Source organism: Rhineura floridana, chromosome 6, assembly GCF_030035675.1.
Source record: "Rhineura floridana isolate rRhiFlo1 chromosome 6, rRhiFlo1.hap2, whole genome shotgun sequence".
Lineage (NCBI taxonomy): Eukaryota > Metazoa > Chordata > Lepidosauria > Squamata > Rhineuridae > Rhineura > Rhineura floridana.
In genome coordinates, this window is record NC_084485.1 from 42,652,125 (window position 1) to 42,662,179 (window position 10,055).

The window sequence follows — 10,055 nt, forward strand, 5'->3', positions numbered from 1 at the left end:
ATCCGGCTATGCCTACAGATAGATCACCGGATGGAAGGAAGGCGCCTGGAAAGGAAGCAGGAGGTCCCGAGATACTCAGCCTCGGCATCTCGCAGCAAGACCCTTCCCTCTGCAGGAATGGCAGGTAATGCAGCTGAGGGACAGGGAGGGGCTAGGCCAAGACTGTCAGAAGAAGAAAAGGAAAGACGCCGCCGAGAACGTTTATGCTTTTATTATTCAAAGCCGGGCCACATGGCCAGAGACTGTGGACTAAAAGGGGGGAAAGCTGAGCCGTCGGGAAACTAGAACACCCAGTCCACGTGCAGGCCGGTGGACTGGGGGCAGCGTTGTATAAAGGCCCCCCAATGATCCAACCTCCCTCAAAGGGGGTGTTGGTCTTGCCTATTCGGATTACAACTTCCAGAGGAGTGGTGTTTAATTCCACTGCCTTAATTGACAGTGGAGCCTCCACAAATTTTATTCATGTAAAGTTAGTCAAGCGTCATGGAATTTCCCGGTGGAAACTGAACGCTCCCCTAGCTGTGGAGACTATCGATGGGAGACCCCTGAAGTCAAGAGGGGTGACACAAGCCACGGAGGAAGTGAAACTTCAAATCCCCGGGCACGAAGAGTTCATTTCGCTATACGTGTCAGATCTCTCGAACTTTGAGGTGATTCTGGGAATGCCCTGGCTAGCAAAGCATGAACCCACAATAAGTTGGAAGGAGGCGGTGGTGTGGTTCACCTCACAGTATTGCCAGGAGAACTGTCAACCTGAAGGAATCAAGAACACCTTAGCGGGGGCAGTGCAAGAGATCGAGCAAGTGACCCTGCCGCCAAAGTATGAAGAATTCAAAGATGTGTTTGATGAAAAGGAGGCAGAGACTTTACCCCCCCACCGCCCTTACGACTGTGCGATTGATCTAGTGCCAGGAGCCAGCATTCCATCAAGGAGAATCTACTCTCTCACAGAGATTGAGAGGGAGGCCCTGAAGGAATTCCTGGATAAAAACCTGAGATGAGGATTCATACGCCCCTCACAATCCCCTGCTGGAGCGCCACTATTGTTTGTGAAAAAGAAGGGGGGGAACTCAGACCCTGTAACGACTATCGCGCATTGAACCAGATCACCATCCCCAACAGCTACCCGCTGCCCCTGTTCTCAGAGTTGTTGGACCGACTGCGCTCTGCAAAAATCTTCACGAAGTTGGATTTGAGAGGAGCGTACAATCTGATCAGGATGAAGCAGGGAGATGAATGGAAAACAGGGTTCTTGACCGCTTACGGACAGTATGAATACCTGGTCATGCCGTTCGGACTTTGTGGAAGTCCAGGAATTTTTCAAAAATTCATGAACGACGTGTTTAGAGACTTGTTGGACACATATGTAATCTGTTACTTAGATGATATCCTGGTGTTCTCAAAGAACCAGGAAGACCACGACCAGCATGTGAAGACGGTGTTGAAGAGACTGAGAGAAAATCACCTGTATGCTAAATTAGAGAAATGTGGATTTGACCTCAAGTCTCTAGACTTCCTTGGATATCGAATCTCAGCGGAAGGCGTGGAGATGGACCCAGGGAAAGTAAGCTGTATATTGGACTGGGGCCAACCTGTCACCAAAAAGGATGTACAACGGTTTTTGGGGTTTGCCAATTATTACAGAAAGTTCATTCCAGGGTTTTCCAAATTGACAGCTCCTCTGACTGACTGTTTAAGGGGAAAGAAGAAGTTTCAATGGACAGAGAATGCCACCCAGGCCTTTGAGGAGCTGAAGAGAAGGTTCGCTTCCGAGCCCATTCTGCACTTTGCTGACCCGACCCGCCCTTTCATCGTGGAAGCAGATGCTTCAGATTTTGCTATCGGGGGGGTCCTTCTGCAATTAGACCAAGAAGGAAAGGAGCTGCACCCCTGTGCGTACTTCTCTCGGAAGTTAAAGCCTGCAGAGAAGAATTACACAGTTTGGGAGAAGGAGCTGCTGGCCATCAAGGACTCTTTTGAAAACTGGAGACAATACCTAGAGGGGGCCCCTCATCAGATCGAAGTGCGCTCCGACCACAAGAACCTGGAAAGCCTCCAAACTGCCAGAAAGCTGAACCAGAGACAAATAAGATGGTCCCAGTTCTTCACCAGGTTTAACTTCAAGATCACTTACCAAGCCCAAGCCAAAAACCAGAGAGCTGATGCCTTATCCAGACAGCCACAGTACAAAGAAAGTGAATCCGAGGACCAGCCTCAGTACGTGATCCCGCCAGAGAAATTAATGCTGGGATCATGCCAGTCTTCGTGGGAAGAGGAACTCAAAAAGGCACAACAAGAAGATGCAGACGTACTAAAATATGGGCAGGAGACGGGACAAAGTCAAGACTCAGAAGTAACCTTTCACTGGAGGAATGGACTATTATGGTTCAAAACAGCCAGATATGTGCCAGAAGGAGAATTAAGGCTCAGAATCCTACGCCAGTGCCATGATTCCATCACAGCGGGACACTTTGGGATTTACAAGACCATTCAGAACGTGGCCAAGGACTTCTGGTGGCCTAAAATTCGTAGGGATATTGAAAGCTATGTAAAGTCCTGTTCTGTCTGTCTGCAGACAAAAACACAAACAGGAAAACCAGCAGGACTGTTACAACCGCTACCTGTCCCACATGAACCCTGGAAGGACCTCTCCATGGATTTTATAACTGATCTACCCAAATCCCAAGGAATGACAGCCGTTTTAGTCGTGGTAGATCTACTCACCAAAATGGCGCATTTCCTCCCTTGTGCAGGGGCCTTAGAGGCTAAGGAAACGGCCAAGTTATTCATCAAAGAAGTCTACCGACTGCATGGGTTGCCAAACAGTGTAGTCTCAGACCGAGGAACTCAGTTCACAGCCAAATTTTGGACAGCAATGTGGAAACAGTTGCAGATGGAATTAAAACTCTCCTCCGCCCATCACCCCCAGACAGATGGGCAAACGGAACGCTTGAACGCCGTTTTGGAAAGATATTTAAGAAGTTATGTGTCCTATCAACAGACTGACTGGGTATCATATTTGCATTTTGCAGAGTTCGCCTACAACAATTCTCTACACTCCAGCACTCAACAAACCCCATTCTTCGCGAATTATGGATTCCATCCTAAAGTCTTTCCAAGCAGCTCAGAAGGAATGCTGGTACCGGCAGCTGAGGACTTCCTAAAAGAATTGCAAGCGGCGCAACAAACACTGAAACAGCAGTTAAACGAAGCCAAAACAGAGTACAAGCGAGTTGCTGACCTGCACAGGAAGGAGGGCCCCCCCTTCAACCAGGAGACCAGGTATGGCTGTCCACCCGTTTCCTCCAGATGCCGGGCAAATGTAGAAAATTACAAGACAAAAGGGTGGGTCCTTTTGAAATAGAAACTCAAATTAATCCCGTGGCGTACCGGCTGAAGCTACCTGACACGTTTAAAATACATCCTGTGTTTCATCGATCCCTCTTGACGAAAGCTGCCCCTCCCAGTGAGCTGCGGCCGGAGGAACCTCCCGGAGCTCCACTCCTGATAAATGAGCAGCTTGAGTTTGAAGTTGAGGAGATCTTAGATTCCAGGATCAGACGCCACAAGCTGCAGTATTTGATTCACTGGAAGGGCTATGGAGTGGCTGACAGATCATGGGAAAATGCAGATGATGTGCATGCTCCAGAGTTAGTAAAACTTTTCCATCAACGTTTTCCTCACCGCCCCAAGCCAGACAGGGGGAGGGGGGCACAGCTTGAGAAGGGGGATGGTGTCGGGAGGATGAGCTGGGCTCCTGGGGGGTTGTCAGAAGAGGATTCAAACGGCTGGCAGAGGGAGGAGGGAGGAACTTACCCTCTGTGGAGCGAAGCCGAAACAGAGGACATGCCAGAGATAGGGTCGCCTAGCAACGGGGAGCCTGAGAGCCTTGAAGTTTTAGAATCCCCCCCAGACATTCCCAGGCCCTCCCTTCTCCGCAGCTCAAAGCAAGAGGGAGGGCTGATCACAGCAGAAAGGCGGAGAGATGGTTTACCCTCAGCTCCTCCTTTATCACCCATAGGGGAATCGGACACTTCAGAAGAGGAGGTGATGCCTCCCCCCTCACCACGCACACGCAGACGGTTGAAAAGACAGGAGAGAAGGGGGGGAAGGCAGGCAGTACCTGAGGGGGAGTTAAGGAGGAGCGAAAGGTTGCGCGCCCGTTTAGCCCCTTCTTAAAGAACAGGCGGGAAACAGCCCCTTGCTCTGTCAACTTTCTCCCAATGTCGCAGGACCTGTATCCCTGTAATGCTTCATGAGAAAGCGCAGTCTTTGTTGGACATTACTCTAATAAAACACGAATTAACTACAACCTCTGGTCTGGTTCCTGAGTCGTATCCTGGGCCTGACACCTGGCTGCGATAATGGACTGGATGAGAGCTAATAAACTGAGACTCAATCCTGATAAGACTGAGATGCTGTTGGTGGGGGGGGCTCTCTGCCCAAATGGTTGATGTCCGACCTGCCCTAGATGGGGTTACACTCCCCCTAAAGGAGCAGGTCTGTAGTTTGGGGGTCTTATTAGATCCGCTCCTGTCACTGGAGGCTCAAGTAGCCTCGGTGGCACGGAATGCGTTCTACCAGCTTCGGCTGGTAGCCCAACTACGACCCTATCTGGATAGGGAGAACCTTGCCACAGTTATCCATGCTCTGGTAACCTCTAGATTGGACTACTGTAATGCACTCTACGTAGGGTTACCTCTGAAGACGGTTCGGAAACTTCAGCTGGTGCAGAATGCTGCGGCCAGAGTTCTTACTGGGACAAAAAAAATTGATCATATAACACCTGTCCTGGCCCAGCTGCACTGGCTACCAATATGTTTCCGGGCCAGATTCAAAGTGTTGGTTCTTACCTATAAAGCCCTTAACGGCATCGGACCGCAATACCTGGTGGAACGCCTCTCCCGCTATGTACCTACCCGGTCGCTGCGCTCGACGTCGAAGGCCCTTCTCCGTGTCCCAACGCATAGGGAGGCACGGAGAACGATAACTAGAGCTAGGGCCTTCTCAGTGGTGGCCCCCGAACTATGGAACGCCCTCCCTGATGAGATACACCTGGCGCCTTCTTTGTTATCTTTTCGGTGCCAGGTAAAGACCTACCTCTTCGCCCAGGCATTTTAAAAATTTTAAAATTTGAATTTAAAATTGAAAATTTTTAATTATGTTTTATTGTGTATTGTATTTACATCCACTTGTATTTTAACCTGTTTTATTATGCTGTACACCGCCCTGGGAGCTTATTGCTATAGGGCGGTCTAAAAATGTAATAAAATAAATAAATAAAATAAATAAATAATTGTATTTCTTAAATAATGTGACTAGATTGAATTCTTCTTTTAATACATTGTAATGGCCTTCGGCTATGTGCAATGAAGTTTTATGACTGACTGACATGTATAGGTTGTGGGTGGTCCTGTGCCACAATCCCACTCCACAAACTCAGTTGATTGATTGATTGAGTTTATTTATATGTCACCTTTCTACAGCATGCTGTGCCCAAAGTGGCTCACAACGAACATTCAAAATATCAAAATACAAAGCGCTGGGGGTGCGGAGAGAAGCAAGTTTACAAAAGCCAACAATAAATTCAAATAAGACAAAAATCAACCATTTTTGTTGATGTAGAATAAATCATATTACAAACTGATAGCTAAATTGGATCACCATGGCAGTCAAGCAGCTCAGCCAACACACATGCATCCGCTCCAGCTACAAATGCAGATTGCAGAGTCCATCATATTTCAAAGGCCTTGGTGCAGTCTGGAGTCATGGGAATCCTGCCAATTCAGAAGTTCCCAAGAAAGGACTGCAAGTGGCCAGGTGATGCAGGCCAGCATTCAGTAAATTCTGAAGACATAGACAATGTAGAAAATTAGATTTGCATGCTACAAGTTCAGTTTCCCTGCCTTTGATGTGCAAAAAAGGTGTTTGTGTGAGGCAGAGCTCAGCTGTGGGGAGCCTTGCAATGGTTTCAAGAGTTTTAGAGGAAAACCCATATACTCAAATTCAGGTTCTACATACATGATACAATACGCCCACAATAACGCACACTCCTGTCATGTGGAATTCAGCAATTCTTCAAAGCTCTTCTCAAATATAACTACAGCGGTTGGTAATATGGAGACCTCAAGAGACTCAGCAGTACTTTATTGCTAAAAAAATGGGTATTTACATTATCTGAAATGGAATAGCGTTACTCACTGATGAGGTGGTAAGATGTTCCATGACAGAAAGATGTCTCAAACTGCCTATTCTTATTTGCAAAAGGCTGCATGCATGCTTTCCCATTTTTCTATGAGATATATAATCTGCAACGGTATAAGCAGTATTCAGAGGGGGTTTACCATTGCCTCCCTCTGAGACTAGTCCTCCCCAGCTGGCTAGGGCCTGCTCAGCTTGCCACAGCTGCACAAGCCAGCCCCTTCCTTGTCCACAACTGCCAGCTGGGGGGCAACTGGGCTCCTTGGGACTATGCAGCCTGCCCATGGCTACACAGGTGGCAGGGCACGTAACCCCTGAGCCACTCACTGCAGGGGTGATCTTTAGCTGGCCCTTGACCCCCTGGAGATACGAGTGGGGATTTGAACTCACATATTCTGGACTCCCAGCCAGGCTCTCCTCCCCACTGTGCTATCCACCACTACTGTTTTTTGTCAGAGAAAGTCAAAGAAAACGAAAACAAAACCAGAGTAAAAATGTAAAGAAAGAAGAACAATCCTTTCCCCATATCTCACCACAGGCATGAAAAAACTGGTGTCCTCCTGTTGTCCTCCAGTTGTTGCCAGACTACAGTTCCCAACATTCCTGACCATTGACAATGCTGGTCATCTGAGACACTACTGAAACTAAGCCTAGGTATGTGTAACTGAAGTAAACGTATATTCATCTCCTGTTTATCTACCCCCTCCATTTCCATCACCTTCCTCTGTTGTCTCCCCTGTGACAAACTTTAAATTGTAAGTTCCTAGTGGCAAGGAACTGTCCTCTTGTACTTTGCAAAGTGCTTTGTGCACTGATGATGCTATAGCGGGGCGGGGAAAGAAATAGGACTAATATTGCATTTAAAAAATCAGAACTGGGGCTCATTTTGTAGATAGAAGTTGAAGGTGGTTCCCAGGTATCGAAAGGATAGGGAAAACAATTTTCCTCTGCATTTCCACCAGCAATCTAACCAGCGATTAGATTTCAGATCATGAATTTTGTGTTCTACTTCTCAACCATATGCCTCTGTAAAAGGGAAGTTTGTTTACATTGCCTTGCACTGCATTGCTCTGTAATCCACCCTGAGCTGTTGAGTTATGATGGGTTATAAACTGAGATAAACAGTCACCACCTTAAAAGGAATTCAAACAGTAAGAACCAGTAATCACAGCTCAATTTTCAGACATCACGGATCTAAGCCACAAGAAGGGGATAGAATCCTAAATTCCCCCTTTAGAAACATTGTAAAAGTGGTGGTGGTAGGGAGAGAAATCATGTGTTCTTGCATGTTTATTCCATATGGAGCAACTTTTAATATCACCAACTACGTAGACACACATCTGATCTCTCCACGTGGGGAAAAAGCAAACAAAAACAAATCGAGATACCTCAGAAATATTTAATCCCTGAAAATAGTTGTGATAGGAAATGCCCATGAATACTTGCTTGTCTAAAGACGCACCCCAGATTAGAGAATTAGTAGTAAACTAAAATCCAATAAATGCCAATAAGGTCATTTGCACCATTTACCTAGACTGTTGTGGTGTGTTGTGGGCACATAAAATGCCTTTAAATGTCATTGCAATAAAATGGCCCAACCAAGCACTATATTCAGTCTTCTGATTTATGATGGTTTTATTACATAATTTGAAAATACAATTCCCAGTGGTTAAACAATAATCACAGCCATTTCAGTTTCTTAGTGTCTCATTAACAGAGGGCGCACGTAAGAAAGCAAGTGAAAATAGCACAATTTTGGAGCAAAAGTGGACAGCATCTTATTATTTCTAGGTAATGGTCATTTGTAATACTTAAGCTCTGGCAGATCATTTGTGTTGCATAAGCTGTAAACTGACTGCTAATGCTTGGATCCTTGAATCCTTATCATTTCCATGAAACTTTCATCAACATTATTTTCAGTTTTGACAGAACCAGCAAGTTTTAACAGCAGTTGCTAATCTGATCATCTAGCTGCTCAATTTATAGCCATTGTGGCTATGGTAACTATTAATAATATAAAGTTCTAACTTTAAGGTTTAGCAATTAGCACTATGCTATCATTAATAGCCTGACACTGATCCTGGAGAGATAATTAAAAAGAACCTAGCAGTTTGTTCAACACCAAATGAACAAGCAACCAAAATCTTGACTCCTATACAAGTGTGCATCTCCCCTTGACTTTCACAAATAGCAAGATAATCACAGCTCATATTATTTCTTCGATGCTATTTAACCAGTTCATCAAAATGTTCCCTGTACAATGTACTGATGTGGAGTAAAATATTTTTAAAGGGGCGGGATTATTGGAAGAAAAGCAGGTAGAAAAAAAATGGAACCTTTATTATTGTCAGAGATGAATGCTGGAGTCAGGCATGATTAAAATTGTACTTTTAAACTGGCAGGCCAAAATGGGCCCATCTGCTAGAGAGAATATGGTAATAGTCATACACCCTTCCAAAACCAAAACCACAAACAAACAAAAACTTGGGCCAATACTTCTAATGAAGCCCAGTCCTCAAAGGAGGTGTTATTCCTACCGTCGCTGAGCCCCTATAATAAAGTACCTGGGCTGTCTTTAACAAATATTCACTTTCTTGCATCAGGATCAACATCTTCAAAGAGGTGAAAGGGAGGCTCCCCCCCCCATTTTTTTAAACCTCGCTGCATTCACTGACAAACCACGCCGTTGTGTCCGTCTCTGTAGTCTCTAAGAGGGCGGCTACTATAAACCTGTCAATCTATAAAGTCTTTACTTTTGAAAAAACATCAAAATGGCGGAATTCTCTCTCTTTTTATTCTGTGGCACAAAAAGATATTGCTTTTGTTTTTAGACAGGATAGCAGGAAATTACCCGAAGGAGAAAGTTTGTGAAAACGACCCCTTTCCCTTCACTCCCTCCCTCGCAAAACCATTGCCCACGTCTCCCCCTGCCCTCTCTCCTTCTTTCTGCATCGCTTCATTCCAACTCTTTAATGTCATCTGTTTATGGGAAACGGTGGGGAGGGCCTTCAAATTCATCTTCCCCGCGTTTAAACATGAAAATTGCAATATTCAAAAAGCGCCCCAGAATTTTGCACTGCCCATTCAAAATCCCAGCCACCAAGTGTTTGGTTCCCCCCCCCATCTCTCTCTGCCTGTCTTTCAGATGTTGTTTTAATTGGATTGTTCATTACAAAAGCAAATACAACTGAAAGGAATTTGTGGTTTCCCCCCCCCCTCGAGTGGGGAGGGGAAAGGGGGAAAAATCAAAATGCTGGCACATCGCTACTTGCAAAAGCAGGCAGGCAGGCACAATTTCAATCAATGCATTGCATGCAAACCGGAGCAAAGGTCTGCAGAAGACGAAGCAGACCCTTTTCGAGCTGCGTTTTGATGATTTAAAGAGGTTTATAAATTACTTTCTTATCTGATTCCTTACCTATAATAATCAGCCTGTGGTCACTGAATGCTGAGCCTGCGGGAACCTAAGGCTGGCCGCGCCTGCGCGCACAGGGGGCGGGGCTGTCTTCCCTGCAGAAACGCACAGGGCTATGAAATTGACAAGCAAAGCATATTTAATATACCGAGAGCGAGCGCGGAGAGGGGAGGGAGAAGGAGTCGTGTAGTATCCAAGCTGCAATCCCCATTTTTATATAAATATATTATTAAGCCTATTATTAACCCGTCTTTTGCTTCTCCACCCCTAAACGGCTGATGCGGAGGGACCGGGGGGGGGGTCTGCTTTGCTACTATGCATTCACTTCCATGTTTCCCCTTTATAGCTGAAATAAACACCGATTTTCTGATATGGGTGTTTACGTATTTTTTTCAGAAAACAAAATGCTTCCTATCAGTAGTACATGCAGATTTTAGTG

At 45.8% G+C, this 10,055-nt stretch overlaps 1 protein-coding gene across 2 annotated transcripts in view; it reads right to left on the minus strand.

Annotated features, from left to right (window-relative positions):
- L3MBTL1 (L3MBTL histone methyl-lysine binding protein 1) overlaps positions 1-9,694 on the minus strand; it is a 58,203-nt gene extending 48,509 nt beyond the window's left edge. For both annotated transcript variants that reach the window (XM_061631550.1, XM_061631548.1), the window contains exon 1: positions 9,620-9,694. The gene's annotated coding sequence lies outside the window, so the exon portion shown is untranslated. The remainder of the gene's footprint in view (positions 1-9,619) is intronic.
- Positions 9,695-10,055: the final 361 nt, after the last annotated feature.